General features: G+C 46.1%; 1 protein-coding gene across 1 annotated transcript in view; it reads right to left on the bottom strand.

Moving 5' to 3' along the window:
* LOC116520166 (neurexin-2-like) overlaps positions 1 to 15,880 on the bottom strand; it is a 181,670-nt gene that overhangs the window by 71,787 nt on the left and 94,003 nt on the right. The gene's annotated exons all lie outside the window — the stretch shown is intronic.

Here is a 15,880-nt window from a genome sequence, read left to right as displayed (position 1 = left end):
TGAAGGACGGCTGCAGGATTTGGATTTGGCCAGTCTAAAGAAAAGAAGGACTAGGGGGGACATGATAGCAGTCTTCCAGTATTTGAGGGGCTGCCACAAAGAAGAGGGGGGTCAATTTATTTTCCAAAGCAGCAGAAGGCAGGATATGAAATAATGGATGGAAACTAACCAAGGAGAGTAGCAACCTGGAATTAAGGGGAAGCTTCCTAACAGTGAGGACAATTAGCCAGAGGAACTGCTTACCACCAGAAGTCGTGGGTGCTCCATCACTGGAAGTTTTTAAGAAGAGACTGGACAGCCATTTGTCTCAAACGGTGTAGGGTTTCCTGCTTGAGCAGGGGGTTGGACTAGAAGATCTCCGGGGTTCCTTCCAACTCTTCTATTCCGTTATATATATATATTTTCAATCTTTCCAGATTAGGCTGCCAAGGTTGCGAACAATTTGCTAGGTGTTCCCATCTTTAATAGCCGTGTCCAAGAAAGCTTTTACCTTCCAACGCAAACGCTCTGAAGAAACCAGGAAAAATATCCAACCATCTTTTATAGCGAACCTTGTGGTTGGTCTATTGTCCACATTTCCAAGAGCACATAAATCAATGAGAGATGAGAAATGGATTCAATTGCTGTTTTGACCTGCCAAATTTGCTCTGGCAGGGGGGAAAAGGGGAAAATTAAAATACTTTTAATATTTAATATTTATTTTAAAGTGTAGGGAAATTGCTCCGGCTGCAAAGCTGACGTGGTAACAAAGAGCTTCAGATTTTTTTTATTTTTTTTTTTAAAATACTTAACCGAATGAAGCTTTTAGTCTAACAGGGTTACTATTTATTAGCGATATTAATTCCTTTTTCTAAAAAAAAAAAATTGCTTCCAATCTAAGAGAAGGTTAGAAAGATTTAAGGCGCTGAGCTTGTTGATCAGAAAGGTCAACAGTTCAGAGGTTTGAATCCCCAGCGCCGCGTAATAGAGTGAGCTCCTGTTCCTTGTCCCAGCTTCTGACAAGCTAGCAGTTCGAAAGCACATAAAAAATGCAAGTAGAAAAATAGGAACTACCTTTGGTGGGAAGGGAACTGTCAGGCCTGCAGCCATATTTTCTTGTGGATCTCAGGCCTGCCACACTTTCTATTATTCTACTATGCATTTTGTATTGTGGGAAACAGGGAGGGGGGATTGTACGGAGTTAGATGCTATGTAGCCATAACAACATTCTTTCTAGAAAGCCAAGGTCAACCTTTGTCTCTACACCTGACCGGAAGTGGATGGGTGGAAGCTGCCAGCGTGGCAGTGGGAGATTGGACCATGGGATGGACTTGTGGGTGTGAGGGCAAGATCTTGAACTTTCAACTGGGAAAACCAGGAAGCCTTCAGATTCGGGTTTTCCCAGATGTGCCAACATGTCTCTCTTCATAAAGTAAGCAATACTTTGCCGTGGACTCTGATTTACTTTTGGATGCTATTTGGAACTCTATATTATATAACAAATAAAACTAATAGCATTAGTCATAGTTATTACTTTCAACCAACTAATATATTTCTAATAGTAATACATATTTATATAAAGTTGCAATCTGTCGTTATTCAATTATTTCACATTTTCTCTTATTATTGCTCTTATTTTATTATATAAAAGTGTATACGCTAATATTCCCCTTTTGTCTTATTTCTAACTTTTAATCACATCATTCTTTATTTAAAAAAAAAACATTTTCTTTCTGGCCAGCTCTTTGAGTCTCCAAAAACAGAACAGAAAGGGACTACTAAATTTGCAAAAGCAAAATGAAGTTTGAAAATGGACTGGATTTCGGGGGAGGGGGGGAGAATGCAAATCCAATGCATCTTTTTTCAGTGCTGTTGTAACTGAATTAACGGTCATTAAGTGAACTGTTGTAAGTTGAGGGCTACCTGTAACCATACCCTCCTTTCAACCCCTTTATCATCCTTGGGGAGTTTTGCTGGCAGGAGTTCAAATCCAGAAACTGATTTCCACTTAATGGCATCTGAACTTTAGCCCTGTGTCCCCTCCCCTCTGACTGTGTCATAAATCACATTCACCAACAAGGTGCTACGGCAGGTTATGGACATGTGCATTCACATGCCAGCTGCAAGAATATGAGACCTCACTCTGGCCAAAAGTATGCATGGAATTCTCCTCCCTTCTCTATGCCAACTTGATAGTAGTCATGGAAACGCTTTACAAGTTGACATCCAGGTTATTTAGGGAAGGACAGCAGGTCAAGATTGAAGAGAGACGATGGGGGTATTCGTGCAAGGGTGTGCGCTATTTAAACGGATGGGAAGACCACCCAAAGATGCATTCACACGACATGCTAAGTTGGGAAAGTTTGTACCCGACGTTAAATTCGCCCCCTTGATTTTCCTCAATCAAACTCAAGAAAACAGATCAATTCAGACACCAAACCCAGCTGCTGTGTGAATCCAAAAAGAGCTTTCCCACAATTGGGTCAGAGGCAGAGGTGGTATGATGTCGGTTCACACCGGTTCGGGTGAACTGGTACTATGTTTCCCCGAAAATAAGACAGGGTCTTATTTTCTTGTGACCCCCGAAATAAGCGCTTGGCCTTATTTTCGGGGAGATATTATTTTTGAGGTGCAGGAGGCAGCGAGCGTGGTCACCTCATGGCGGCTGCAATGTTGCAATATTTTGAGGGAGGGCTTATTTTTTGGGGGAAGGCTTATTTTAGTGCATGCGTTCAAAAGCTTGACTGGGTTTATTATCCGGGGGAGGTCTTATTTTCAGGGAAACAGGGTAGTGGCTGTGTGAGGCTCCGCCCACCCACCCAGACGTCATCAAGGACCAAGTTCTGGGCATGCCCAGATGTGTGCTCTCGCTAACAAACCGGTAGTGAAGGAAATAGAATACCGTTACTGGGCAGAGGTGGAATTCAGCCAGTTTGGACCAGTTTGCCCGAACGGGTAGCGGAAATCACAGGTGGGCCCACCTACCCGCCCTGGCTCTATGCCGTCCTATTTAAGCACATTTTTGAGTCCGGGCACATATGTGGAAGGCACGCGCACAAGCAAAACACATGCACGGAAGGCAGGACGCATGCACAGAAGCGGCGCGCGGGGTGACCCAATGGTAACAAAATGTGAAACCCACGGCTGAATTGGGGACAATCCGTTGGGCGGGGATGATGGGAGATGTAGTCTCCCACATCAGCTGGAAGGATGCCCTACCTCAAATTCAGAGCGGCCCGTTATTTTACGGCTCTTTACCGAGCAGTGAAAATATGGTAGCTCTTCCTAAGGATTACGTCTGGCTGGCGGGTTCATTTGAGGGAGATTTATGTCATTCACTCTGTCTGGACATTAAAAAAAAACAAGAAGGGGAATTGGAGGAGAGGAGAAAATGAATTGATGAGGCTGAAAGCAAAGTGAGACTCCAAGATGGAGAAGGATGGAAGCTCAGCCTCACCATAAATCTTGCAAATGTCTGCGTGAGCCAGGGAGTAAGACTGAAACCCCAACGGGGCTATGGATCTGGTCTGCAAAATTCCCTGGGAGGGGGACGGATGGACCCACAAAGAAATGTGTTATTTCTCTAACCCAGTGTTTCTCAACCTTTAAGATGGGTGGACTTCAACTCCCAGAATTCCCTAGCCATATTCATTCAATAATTCCCAGCCAGGGCATGTTTGAGAAGTGTAGACTTCAACTCCCAGAATCCTTAGCAATGGCCTTGTTGGGTAAGGAATTCTGGAAGTTGAAGTCCACAGGACTTAAAAGTAGAGATTCCTGATCGATCAGATGCTGCCATCTCCATGGTTCCCAGCCAGGGCAAGTTTGTGAAGTGTGGACCTCAACTCCCAGGATCCTTAGGGAATTCTGAGAGTTGAAGTCCACAGTCTACTTAAAAATAGAAATTCCTGATCGATCAGATGCTGCCCTCTCCATGCAATAATGGCTCCTCGCCAGGGCAAGTTTGAGAAGTGCAGACTTCAACTCCCAGAATCCTTAGCAATGGCTTCATTGCTGGGGGAATTCTGGGACTTGAAGTCCACGGGACTTAAAAGTAAAGATTCCTGATTGGATTTCAACATGGCGGCTCAGCAACCAAGATGGCCGCCGATGTCTTCAGCCCTGCCAACGTGGTTCAGTTTGCAAAACTAGCCGTGTGGCTTTTGCTTTGAAACCTGAGCTGCACCCCGTACAGATGTGGCTTCCCTATAATTTCTATATCCTCCAAACTTAAGTTGAAAAGCACTTAAAAAAAAAATGGACGGAGCTGCTTCCAGCCTCTTGCTTTTCTGGGCTTTCTGGAAAGGCGATGTGGCCATTTGAGGCGCAGTGGTTAAATGCAGCACTGCAGGCTACTTCAGCTGACTGCAGTTCTGCAGTTCAGCTGTTCAAATCTCACCGGCTCAGGGTTGACTCAGCCTTCCATCCTTCCAAGGTGGGTAAAATGAGGACCCGGATTGTTGTTGGGGCCAATATGCTGACTCTGTAAACCGCTTAGAGAGGGCTGAAAGTCCTATGAAGCGGTATATAAGTCTAACTGCTATTGCTATTGCTATTGCTATCAAAACGCGGCATGCAAAATGGCTGCCATCACCACCTCAGGGCAGCCAGGCAGGAAAATGGCTCCTTTTTTTTTTTGACAAAGCTGCCTTCATGCCAAGAAAAATACCAGAAAACACAACTGCAGAGAGTGCCAAGAAATGTCTAATAGCAACGCAGTCAGAAAAATGGCCGCTTCCTGTCTGGAGATAGAGATTTCGTTTCCTGGCGGGCATCACCTGCCTTCCATAAAACCCCAAAATGGCTCCGGCCCCGTCAAAGCCCAACTCCAGGGGCTCCGGGGCTGAGGTTTTTATTTCCTTTTTTCTGGCACGTCCACTGCAAAGATGCCAGGCAGTGCTCTCTCTTAATAACTTCCCAAAATAAATAGCTTTATTTTTATTTTCCCTCCCTTCCCTCCAACCTCTCCTTTCTCATTTCCGAGACGCTTCTGCAATCCAGAGATGGCGTTGCTTTGCTTAAAAGGCTGCCAGCCTCTTTGCCAGGCATTTCTGCTGGGCCATTTACGTGCAGTCCTCTAGATATTCCTCAAGGCCTCGCAAGCACTTTGGGTCTCGGTGTTTTGATGCTCGCCGGGGGAAAATAAGGGGAGTTGAGGTTTTGGCTGAGCCGGAGACCAAAAAGCTTTTCTCAGTTTCCCCAACGCCTCCCTGTTCCGTTTCTAAGCTGCCTTCACACAACCAACCTACCTGGGCCTGACTAGTCTAGGGAAGAGAAGGACCAGGGGAGACAGGAGAGCATCTTCCAATATTTGAGGGGCTGCCACAGAGAGGAGGAAGGGGGTCAAGCTATTCTCCAAGGCACCTTTGAAGACCAGACAAGGAACAATCGAGGGAAACTGATCAAGGATTCAATTTGGAAATAAGGAGGAATTATCTGACAGGGAGAACCATCAACTGATGGAACAAAAATTGCCTTCAGAAGTTGTGGGAGTTTCATCCCTGGAGGCTTTCAAGAAGAGACTGGGCTGCCCTCTGTCAGAAATGTGGTCTCCTGCTTGGGTGGTAGGGTTGGACTAGATGACCTCCAAGGTCCCTTCCAACTCTGTTCATCTGCGTCCATAAACTAGGCTTAGTAGCAGCAACTGTGAGAGGGATCTTGGGAGTCTTAGTAGACAACCAATTAAATATGAGCCAACCGTGTGTGGTGGCAGCCAAAAAAGCCAATGCAATCCTAAACTGCAGAGGGATTAAATCAAGATCAAGGGAGGTCCTAATACCTCTCTATAAAGCCTTAGGAAGGCCACACCTAGAATCCTGCATCCAGTTCTGATCACCACTCTGTAAAAAGGATGTTGAGACTCTAGAAAGAGGGCAGAAAAGAGCAAACAGGATGATGAAGGGACTGGAGGCCAAAACCTACGATGGATGGTTGCAGGAACTGGGCCTGGCTAGTCTAAGGAAGAGAAGGTCTAGGGGAGACAGGAGAGCATCTTGCAATATTTGAGGGGCTGCCACAGAGAGGAGGAAGGGGGTCAAGCTATTCTCCAAAGCACCTGAAGGCCAGAGAAGGAAGAATGGATGGAAACTGACCAAGGAGAGATTCAACCTGGCAATAAGGAGGAATTTCCTGACAGGGAGAACAATCAACCCGTGGAAGAGAAGTTCCCTTCGGAAGTTGTGGGAGCTTCATCCCTGGAGGTTTTCAAGAAGAGACTGGACTGCCATCTGGTGTAGGGTCTCCTGCTTGGGCTGGGGGGTTGGACTAGATGACCTACAAGGCCCTTCCAACTCTGTTAATCTGTAATCTAACCTGGATTTGCTTGCTGAGTTCCCATGTGGGCATTGTAGATGATGCAAAACCAGATTACAAGAAGTCCTTGACTTATGGCCACAACTGAATCCAACATTTCTATTGCTAAGTGAAATATTTTTTTTGCTCCATTTTACGACTTTTCTTGCCACAGTTCTTAAGTGAACCGCTGCAGTTGTAAAGTGAATCTGTTTTCCCCGTTGGCTTTGCCTGTGAGAAGGTCGTAAAAGGGGACTCCATGACCCTGGGGCACGGCAACTTTCTTAAATATGAACCGGCTACCCAAGCGCCTGAAATTTTGATCATGTGCCCACGAGAATGCTGTGACGGTCATTAAGTGTGAAAAAGGGTCATAAGCCAATGGGATTTTTTTTTTTAGTGCCTTTGTAACTTCAGCCGATCAGTAAAGGAATGATAGTAAGTTCGTTTATGGATGGATGCAATCTTCAGCCCCAGATAATGAGTTAATTCTGTTAATAACTAAGTGTGAATCTGGGAACATCTGAATAAAACTGAAGAAGGTCTGGAAAATTAACTCTGGAGGGCAGTAAGACACCTTTAACTCTTTGGGGCAAACTATTAGATTAGATTACAGTTGGAAGGGACCATGGAGGTCATCTAGTCCAACCCTCTGCCCAAGCAGGAGACCTACACCATTTCTGACAGATGGACAGTCCAGTCCCTTCATATATATATATATATATATATATATATATATATATATATATATATATATATATATATATATATATATATATATATATATATATATAAAGTCACAACCCCTGGTATGCCCAAATATGGGAGGAAGTTCACTGCTTCCATTCTCTGTCCATCGGCTCGTCACAAGAGACCATCCAGACAGAAACCCAATATTTTTACTGTTGCCTTTGTTACATTTGTGTTGTATTTGTGCTGATAAATTTATTTATTTATTTATTTATCAGCACAAATACAACACATATCTATCTATCTATCTATCCATCTCTATCTATCTATCTATCTATCTATCCATCATCTATCTATCTCTCTTTCTATCTATCTATTTATCTCTCTCTCTCTCTCTCTCTCTCTCTATCTATCTATCTCTATCTCTATCTATCTATCTACCTACCTACCTACCTACCTACCTACCTACCTACCTATCTATCTATCTATCTATCTATCTATCTATCTATCTATCTATCTTCTATCTATTCATTTTTATAACAAATAACCACGTATACTATTAAGTAACCAACATCGTATTATATTATTAAATATTTACATCAATTCATCTTACCATCAACTCCCAAAAACAATTATTGGCTCTTCCGCTCTCCATACACCATATTTGTACCTTGTCCATCACTTTCTTCTCTCTCTCTCCTCCTCCTCCTCCTCCCTACCTCCTTTCTTCCCTATGTCGTCCTTCTCTTCTCTACTTCCCCTTCCCCTCTCCTCCTTCTTGAAAGCCTCCATGGATGAAGCTCCCACAACTTCTGAAAGCGACTTCTGTTCCATGGGTTGATTGTTCTCACTGTTAGAAAATCCCTCCTCATTTCCAGGTTGAATCTCTCCTTGGTCAGTTTCCATCCATTCTTCCTTCTCTGGCCTCCGGGTGCTTTGGAGAATAGCTTGACCCCTAACTCCTCTCTGTGCAGCTCCTCAAATATTGGAAGATGCTCTCATGTTTCCCCTGGTCCTTCTCTTTGTTCTTCTTGCCTCTGGCCGAAGCCCCCTTCCCTCTGTTCCTGAGCTGCCCCTTAGTATTAAATTCTTGGCTCCAAAGAAGCCGATAATCCATTTATTTACTTCTCATGTTTGTAGACCAGCTGCATCAGGATTGACTCCCAAGCCTCTAAAACGATTAAAGCAGCATAAAAACATCCAATCCCCACCAGCAATGCCACTGGGTTTTTTTTGTTTTTGTTTAAAAAGCAGAATAAATAGTCGATCGGCTCAAAAATGTCTTCAGAAAAAGAAGGAAAGTAAAGGAACGGATGGTGAGAGGGGAAGGTTGGGAATCACACTAAGATCCATCCCTGAAGGCGACAGCACCGTTGTGGCTTATTGTGAACGAGTGAATTAATTAATGTGAATTAATATCGGAGTCCAAAGCTAAGGAAGGGAAGGAAGGAGGTTTTAAAGACGCTTAGATTTCTGGGTTGGCGACGTGATGCATTCAATAATCTAGGGTTTCTCAACCTTGGCGACTTTAAGTCCCGTGGACTTCAACTCCCAGAATCCCCCAGCCAGCAGAGCTGGCTGGGGGATTCTGGGAGTTGAAGTCCACGGGACTTAAAGTCACCAAGGTTGAGAAACACTGCAATAATCAACTCATCAAACCGAGGCTTGAATAGGGAACAGCCAAACCAGGATGACGGCCTTAGCTTGCCTCATAGGCCTGGATTTGCCAGCAACCAGCAATTCACCAAAATGGGCTGGATTTGGTGGCTCAGTGGCTAAGACGCTGAGCTTGTCGATCAGAAAGGTCAGCAGTTGGGCGGTTCGAATCCCTTGTGCCGCGTAGCGGAATGAGCTCCTGCTGCTTGTCCCAGCTTCTGCCAACCTAGCAGTTCAAAAGCAGGTAAAAAATGCAAGTAGGAAAATAGGAACCACCTTTGGTGGGAAGGGAACAGCATTCCATGCGCCTTCGGTGTTGAGCCATGCCGGCCATATGACCACAGAGACGTCTTTGGACAGTGCTGGCTCTTTAGCTTTGAAACGGAGATGGGCACTGCCCCCTGGAGTCGGGAACGACTAGCACAGATGTGCGAAGGGAACCTTTACCTTTAAGTGGTTTTACAGTCAGCCTCTTGCCCCCCAACAATCTGGGTCCTCATTTTACCCACTGGGGAGGACAGAAGGCTGAGTCAACCTTGAGCTTGGTGAGATTTGAACTGCCAAATTGCAGTCAGCTGGCAATCAGCAGAAGTAGCCTGTAGTACTTCACTCTATCCACTGCGCCACCATGACTCATAAAACTAAACCAGGTTAAACCTAACCAAACATCCGAATGCAGCCACTAGATCCGCCACTGATTTGGTGCAGAAGCGAACCGGAGATCCAGGCACAAATAGGGGCCTGGCCCTGGCACTGGGGAAGGGGGTAGCAGGTGAGCTGTTGGGGAGCAGCCATCCCAGATGGCTCAAGTTGGGGAGGGGGAAATAGTCTGGAATCCTTATGTAAGCACAAGAGGAACGCCCCCATCCTAAACCCCAATGCCTTTGAGTCTAATCTTTCCCAGCCGAAAGCTGCCCATTTGGGAAGATTCCTGCAAAACAGGCACGCAACAATAGAGTAGCTGATTTTAATTCTACACACGCATGTGTGTCTTAGGGCTGCCCCTCCAGCCCATGCTCGGGTGCAGGCATTCATGGGAACAGAAGCCTGTCATTTGGGGGGGGGCTATTGTCTGGCGCCAACTTCTGCAGCCCACTCCCCCTCTTCTGACAACTTCGCCCACCGATCTTGGTTACCTGGCAACGGGACAGGATCAATCGCTCGGCAACGTGGCTCCATTCACCTGTCAGGCTACATCAAGACTTCATTGCTCAGCCTGGTCTGCCAGGGCACCAACACCCCCACCCCCAGAATCGAGATCTATTGGACGGACGAGCTGGCAGGGGCAAGGACCGACTTACCTTCTTGTTTCTTGTCTTGCCTTAAGGCACTTTGGAGAATTGGTTGAGCCCCATCTTCTTTGGGGCAGCACCTGAGATATTGGAAGACTGCTATCGTGTCTCCCCTAGTCCTTCTTTTCATTAAACTAGACATACCCAGTTCCTGCAACCGTCCATCCTATGTTTTAGCCTCCAGTCCCCTAATCCTCTTGGTTGCTCTTCTCTGCACTCTTTCCAGAGTCCCCACATCTTTTTTTTACATTGTGGCGACCAAAACTGGATGTCGCATTCAAGTGTGGCCTTAAAAGGCATTGTAAAGCGGTACTAACACTTCACATGATCTCGATTCTCTCCCTCTGTCTATACAGCCTAGGGTTACATTGGCTTTTTGGGGAGGGGGCTACAAAACACCAATGCAATGCAATTGTCTGCCACCTATAACAACTCCCCCACTTCTTCTGCTTTAAAAGAAACCTCAGACAAACCTCATCCGAATGGATACGGACCGACAGGGAGAAAAACCCAGCTTATTTTTAGTGCCGCGCTATTTATAACAAACCATTAGCGAAAATTCTGGTGGCCACTAATTTAGGACTGAGGCCAGCTTTAGATCTGAGTCTTCTCTCCGAAGAAATCTCAGAGTCCCTAATCATAAGGGGGGGGGGTTAAAAAAGGAGGGGGGATGAATGCTTGGGTGGGAGGGGAGGAGAACATTCCCCCTCCCCGAAATCTTACTGCTGTGGCTTCCAGGGGCAGCTTTTGTGCGCAACACCCCCCCCCCCACTTTGGGAAAAAAGAAGAGGAACAGTTAATTAGAAGCTAATGAGTCTGAATCTGTATGTGAAGCAGACAGCTTATTACTGGAAGCTTTAATTACAGTTTTACTACAGAGAAAGCAGAACAGAATTATAGTGCTTTGCAAAGGGCTAAAACGCCCTGCCAAGGTCCGTTGACTTCAAAAGTTGAGCCCCACCCCTCTTAAGAAACTAAGAAGGCCCTGAAGCAGTGGGATATCACAGGGGGTCCCATTTTTGAGCCCCAAAGACCCAGGAGCCTCAAAATTACAAAACCCTGGCTATCTCAGCCCTGACCTGTTCTTCGGAGAACCCAGGAATCTGAAGCTCCAGAAAAAGTTATTTCCCAACTCTGTTTTTTTTTTCATAAAGAAGGAGGCAGAAGAGAGAATCACAGAGTTGGAAGGGACCTTGGAGGTCTTCTAGTCCAACCCCCTGCTCAGGCAGGGGACCAAATTGGGCAACAGGCTAAATATGAGCCAGCCGTGTGCAGTGGTAGCCAAAAAAGCCAATGCAATCCTAAACTGCATTAACAGAGGCATACAATCAAGATCAAGAGAGGTCCTAATAACACTCTATAAAGCCTTAGTAAAGTCACACCTAGAGTACTGCATCCAGTTCTGGTCACCACACTATAGAAAAATGTTGAGATTCTGGAAAGAGGGCAGAGAAGAGCAACCAGGATGATGAGGGGACTGGAGGCCAAAATATCTGATGAACGGTTGCAGGAACTGGGCCTGGCTAGTCTAGGAAAGAGAAGGACCAGGGGAGACAGGATAGCAGCCTTCCAGTATTTGAAGGGCTGCCCCAGAGAGGAGGAAGGGGGTCAAGCTATTCTCCAAAGCACCTTTGAAGGCCAGACAAGGAATAATGGATGGAAACTGACCTAGGAGAGATTCAACCTAGAAATAAGGAGACATTTTCTGACAGTGAGAGCAATCAACCCATGGAACTGAAGTTGCCTTCAGAAGTCCTGGGAGCTTCATCACTGGAGGCTTTCAAGAAGAGATTGGACTGTCATCTGTCAGAAGTGATGTAAGGTCCCCTGCTTTGGTGGGTGGGGGTTGGGATAGATAACCTAGAAGCTCCCTTCCAACTCTGTTAATCTGTAAATCTGAATAACAGAGCTGAAAGGGGCCTTGGGGGTCTTTTAGTCCAACCCCTACTCAAGCAGGAAACCCTTATAGTATTCTGAACAAATCGTTGTCCAATATCTTCTTTTTTGACGAATGTATCTTGTCTTTCTATGTACACCAAGAGCATATTCACCGAAGACAAATCCCTTGTGTGTCCAATCACACTTGGCCAATCAAGGATTCTATCCTACCCTACTCTTAAAAGCCTCCAATGATGGAGCACCCACAACCTCTGGAAGGAAGTTGTTCTGCTGATTAATTGTTCTAACTGTCAGGGAATTTCTCCGTAGTACTAAGCTGCTTCTCTCCTTGATTAGTTTCCATCTATTGCTGCCCTCAGGTGCTTTGGAGAATAGCTTGACTCCCTCTTCTTTGTGGCAGCCCCTTAGTACAAAAGTGATTTTATAAGCAGGTTTGGATACAGTGGGAGCAAAAATAGTTCAGACGTAAATGAGAAATATAGTGAAGGCGTGGGTGTAAGCTACATTTAGCTATGTTGCCTTTTCTGATGCTCATGCTTTTTTTTTCTTTTTTGCTTAATTAAGCTTAATTAAGCTCAACCTTCCCAAGTCAAAGCCCTGGAGCACTTCGCTTGCCAGTTCAAATAGTCCTTGAGTTACAGCAGTGGTTCCCAAACTTGGCAACTTTAAGACTTGTGGAGAGCTGGCTGGAGAATTCTGGGAGTTGAAGTCCACAAGTCTTAAAGTTGCCAAGTCTGGGAACCACTGAGTTACAGTAATAACTGAGCCAGAATAATGCTTGCGCCGGTCATTAAGGGGGTCACCACAGTGATTGTGCCTGATTTTGTAGCCTTGAAGCAAATGCGGAGGCTATTAACAGCAATAGACTTATATCCCGCTTCACAGTGCCTCTAAGTGGTATACAAAACCAGCCTCTTGCCCCCCAACAATCTGAGTCCTCATTTGACCCACCTCGGAAGGACGGAAGGCTAAGTCAACTTTGAGCCGGTCAGGATTGAACTCCTGGCAGGGGGCAGAATTAGTCTGCAGTACTGCATTCTCACTATTAAGCCACCACGGAAGGAAGGAAGGAAGGGAGGGAGGAAGGGAGGGGGGAGAGAGGGCGGGCAATAGCAATAGCACTTAGACTTATATACCACTTCACATGCTTTCCAGCCCTCTCTAAGGGGTTTAGAGAGTCAGCCTCTTGCCCCAAACAATATGGGTCCTTGTTTTACCAACCTCGGGAAGAAGTGTCAACCTTGAGCAGGTCAGGATTGAACTGCTGGCAATGGGCAGAATCAGCCTGCAATTCTGCATTCTAACCACAAGGAAGGAAGGAAGGGAGGGGGGGAGGATAGCAATAGCACTTAGACTTATATACCGCTTCACAGTGCTTTCCAACCCCCTCTAAGCGGTTTACAGAGTCATCATCTTATCCCCCCAACAATCTAGGTCCTCGTTTTTACCCACCTCGGAAGGACGGAAGGCTGAGTCAACCTTGAGCCAAAGGGTCATTTTGAAAACAGGGTGACAATTTTTGTCATGAAACCATTCCGCCCGCTGAAGGGCTCGTTCCCGAATGACGCAAAGGCGCCGCTGTCGCGAGACTGGCCTCTCTAAAAGCCAAGATGCCAACGGGAGAATTCAGGAGGCCCCGCCCACTCTGCCGGGAAGCAGGAAAGGGAAAGAACAGGTACAAGGCAACAGCCCTTGTATGCAGGGTGTCCAATGACAATAAAGGCTCTCTACCCGGGATGGCGAACATGTGGCACGCGTGCCCAAAGTGGCACGTGAAGCCTTGTCGTTTAACACGCGTGGCATCGCCTGGTCCTCTCCTGCGTTTCTGGCGCACATGTGCGCAGGATGATCAGCTGGCCTTTGTGCGTGTGACAGAGCCAGAAATCGGAAGAGCTGGTCTTCCATTTTCAGGCATGCAGGGCAATAACCGGAAGAATTCTGGGTGACCAAAACTCATTTCCTGGGGCCTGTTAGCAAGCTCCTTTTCCTGGCTCGAACCAGATGTGCACACGTTCCGAAGTGCTTCCTTTGGGGAACTCGGTGCCCAAAAGGTTCGCCATCCCTCTGCTATGCTATTCTTCATTCCTCTATGTCCATGCTATGCTCAGGGGTGGCTTCCTGCCAGTTGTAGCCTCTTCTATAGAAGAGGTTCCACAAATCTACTGCGCTGTTTAGAACCGGTTCCAGCTCCCTCCCCCCGCCTGACCACACATCATCAAGATGAAGAGTGAGAGGAGGAATTCTGGGAGTTGAAGTCCACAAGTCTTAAAGCTGTCAAGTTTGAACACCCCTGGGTTTTTTTTTCCTAAAGGGTTAGGGGTGCAAAAGGGTCTTGTAACTTGATAGCTTAAGACTTGCACACTTCAATGCCAGAGTTCCTGAGCCAACATTAGTGGAGGAGGAATTCTGGGAATTGAAGTCCACAAGCCTTAAGGCTGTCAAGTTTGAACACCCCTGGGTATTTTTTCTAAAGGGTTAGGGGTGCAAAAGGGTCTCGTAACTTGACAGCTTTAAGACTTGCACACTTCAATGCCAGAGTTCCTGAGCCAACATTTTGGTTGCTAGCAAGAGGCGTTAAGTGAGTTTCACCACATTTTACAAGTTGGCCACGCCCACCCAGTCACATGGCTGGCAAGCCACACCCACAAAGCAGGCCACACCTACAGAAGAGGTTCTAAAAAGTTTTGAATCCACTACTGGCTATGCTATGCTAAATATAAGACTGAAATGTTTACTATACAAACTTAAATTTGAGGATATATGTTAATGATAGTAAAAGAGAATAATAGATGGAAATGAAATGTTACATTTGATTAACTCGGAGAAGCAAATAATGACGTTGTTTATATATGAAGAGAAATTAAAGTGAAGCTGGAAAATACGAAAAGAAAGAAAATAAGATGACTGAGAGGTGAAATGGAAATCCGATGTAAGACGAACTATGCGTAAGAGAAGATGTAAAGTGGGAAAACCCGGACAATTCTGATTATAAAGAAGTTAAAATATGTAACAAATTTTTTTTAAAAAAACTTTGCTTTAAAAAAAAAAAGAACGTAAGATTTAAACTCTCAAAAGCTTTTCCTCCGCTTTTGTCCGTCGCAAATTTTAAAAAAAAAGCAATTCAGCATTGGGTGGGGCGACTTTGGCGTGGAATCTGGTCTCTGCCTTCGCCGTGGCCTGCTGTGACACGGAGGAGGGAGGACGGTTTCCCTGTTCCTCTCGTCCCCCCCCCCCCCACTTTCCGTGGCCACGCCTGGCACATCTTCTGCTAACAAAGCCCTGAGTCATTTTCGTATTCCCTGCACGGGTGTGGGAGGGCGGTTAAAATTGGTTGCTTTGAAGGGAGCCAAAAGCCGGGGATGAAGAGGGAACAAAGCGAGGCAGAAAGCCATGAATCGGCATTTTTGCCTCCCGGCAACATCTGTGCGAGGGAAAGGCCAAAAACTCTGCGACACCCTCCGGACCCAGAAGGAGACAATAGGCCCAGGCTGGAAGGCTGCCAGGAAGAGTCCTCGCAGCAAAGAGACTCGGGGAGCATAACAAGTTGGGAGGAGACAAAATTCTTGTGTGTGCCAAGGGCCCCGGGGCAAAATATATATATATTCAAGATTGGCAAAACTGGGAGAGGTTTGGCGTCCATACCCTCCCAAGCACACTCTGGGGTGTGTCTGTGTGTGTCTTCAGGCGTGCAAATGGAGCCCTTGGTTGCCCCTCTTCAACCCACTGCGGGTTTGAAGCAGGAGAAACCTAGGAAGAACGGCCACAGGATTTGGGGTTTGGCTAGTCTAAAGAAAAGAAGAACGAGGGGTGATAGGAGAGCAGCCTTCCAGTATTTGAGGGGGATCAACCTATTCTCCAAAGCACCAGAAGGCAATAGCATCCAAAATAAAGTAAGAAGAATCGAGCTGAAAGGGACCTCGGAGGTCTTCTAGTCCACCCCCTGCTCAGGCAGGAGACCCTGTGCTATTCCAGGCAAACAAGTGGCTGTCTAGTCTCTTCTTTAAAATCTCCAGTATTGGAGCACCCACAACTCTAGTGGCAAGCTGTTCCACTGGTTAATTGTCCTCGCTGTC

The sequence above is a fragment of the Thamnophis elegans genome, chromosome 17, assembly GCF_009769535.1.
Source record: "Thamnophis elegans isolate rThaEle1 chromosome 17, rThaEle1.pri, whole genome shotgun sequence".
Classification (NCBI taxonomy): domain Eukaryota; kingdom Metazoa; phylum Chordata; class Lepidosauria; order Squamata; family Colubridae; genus Thamnophis; species Thamnophis elegans.
This window is presented reverse-complemented; position numbering and strand designations above follow the sequence as displayed.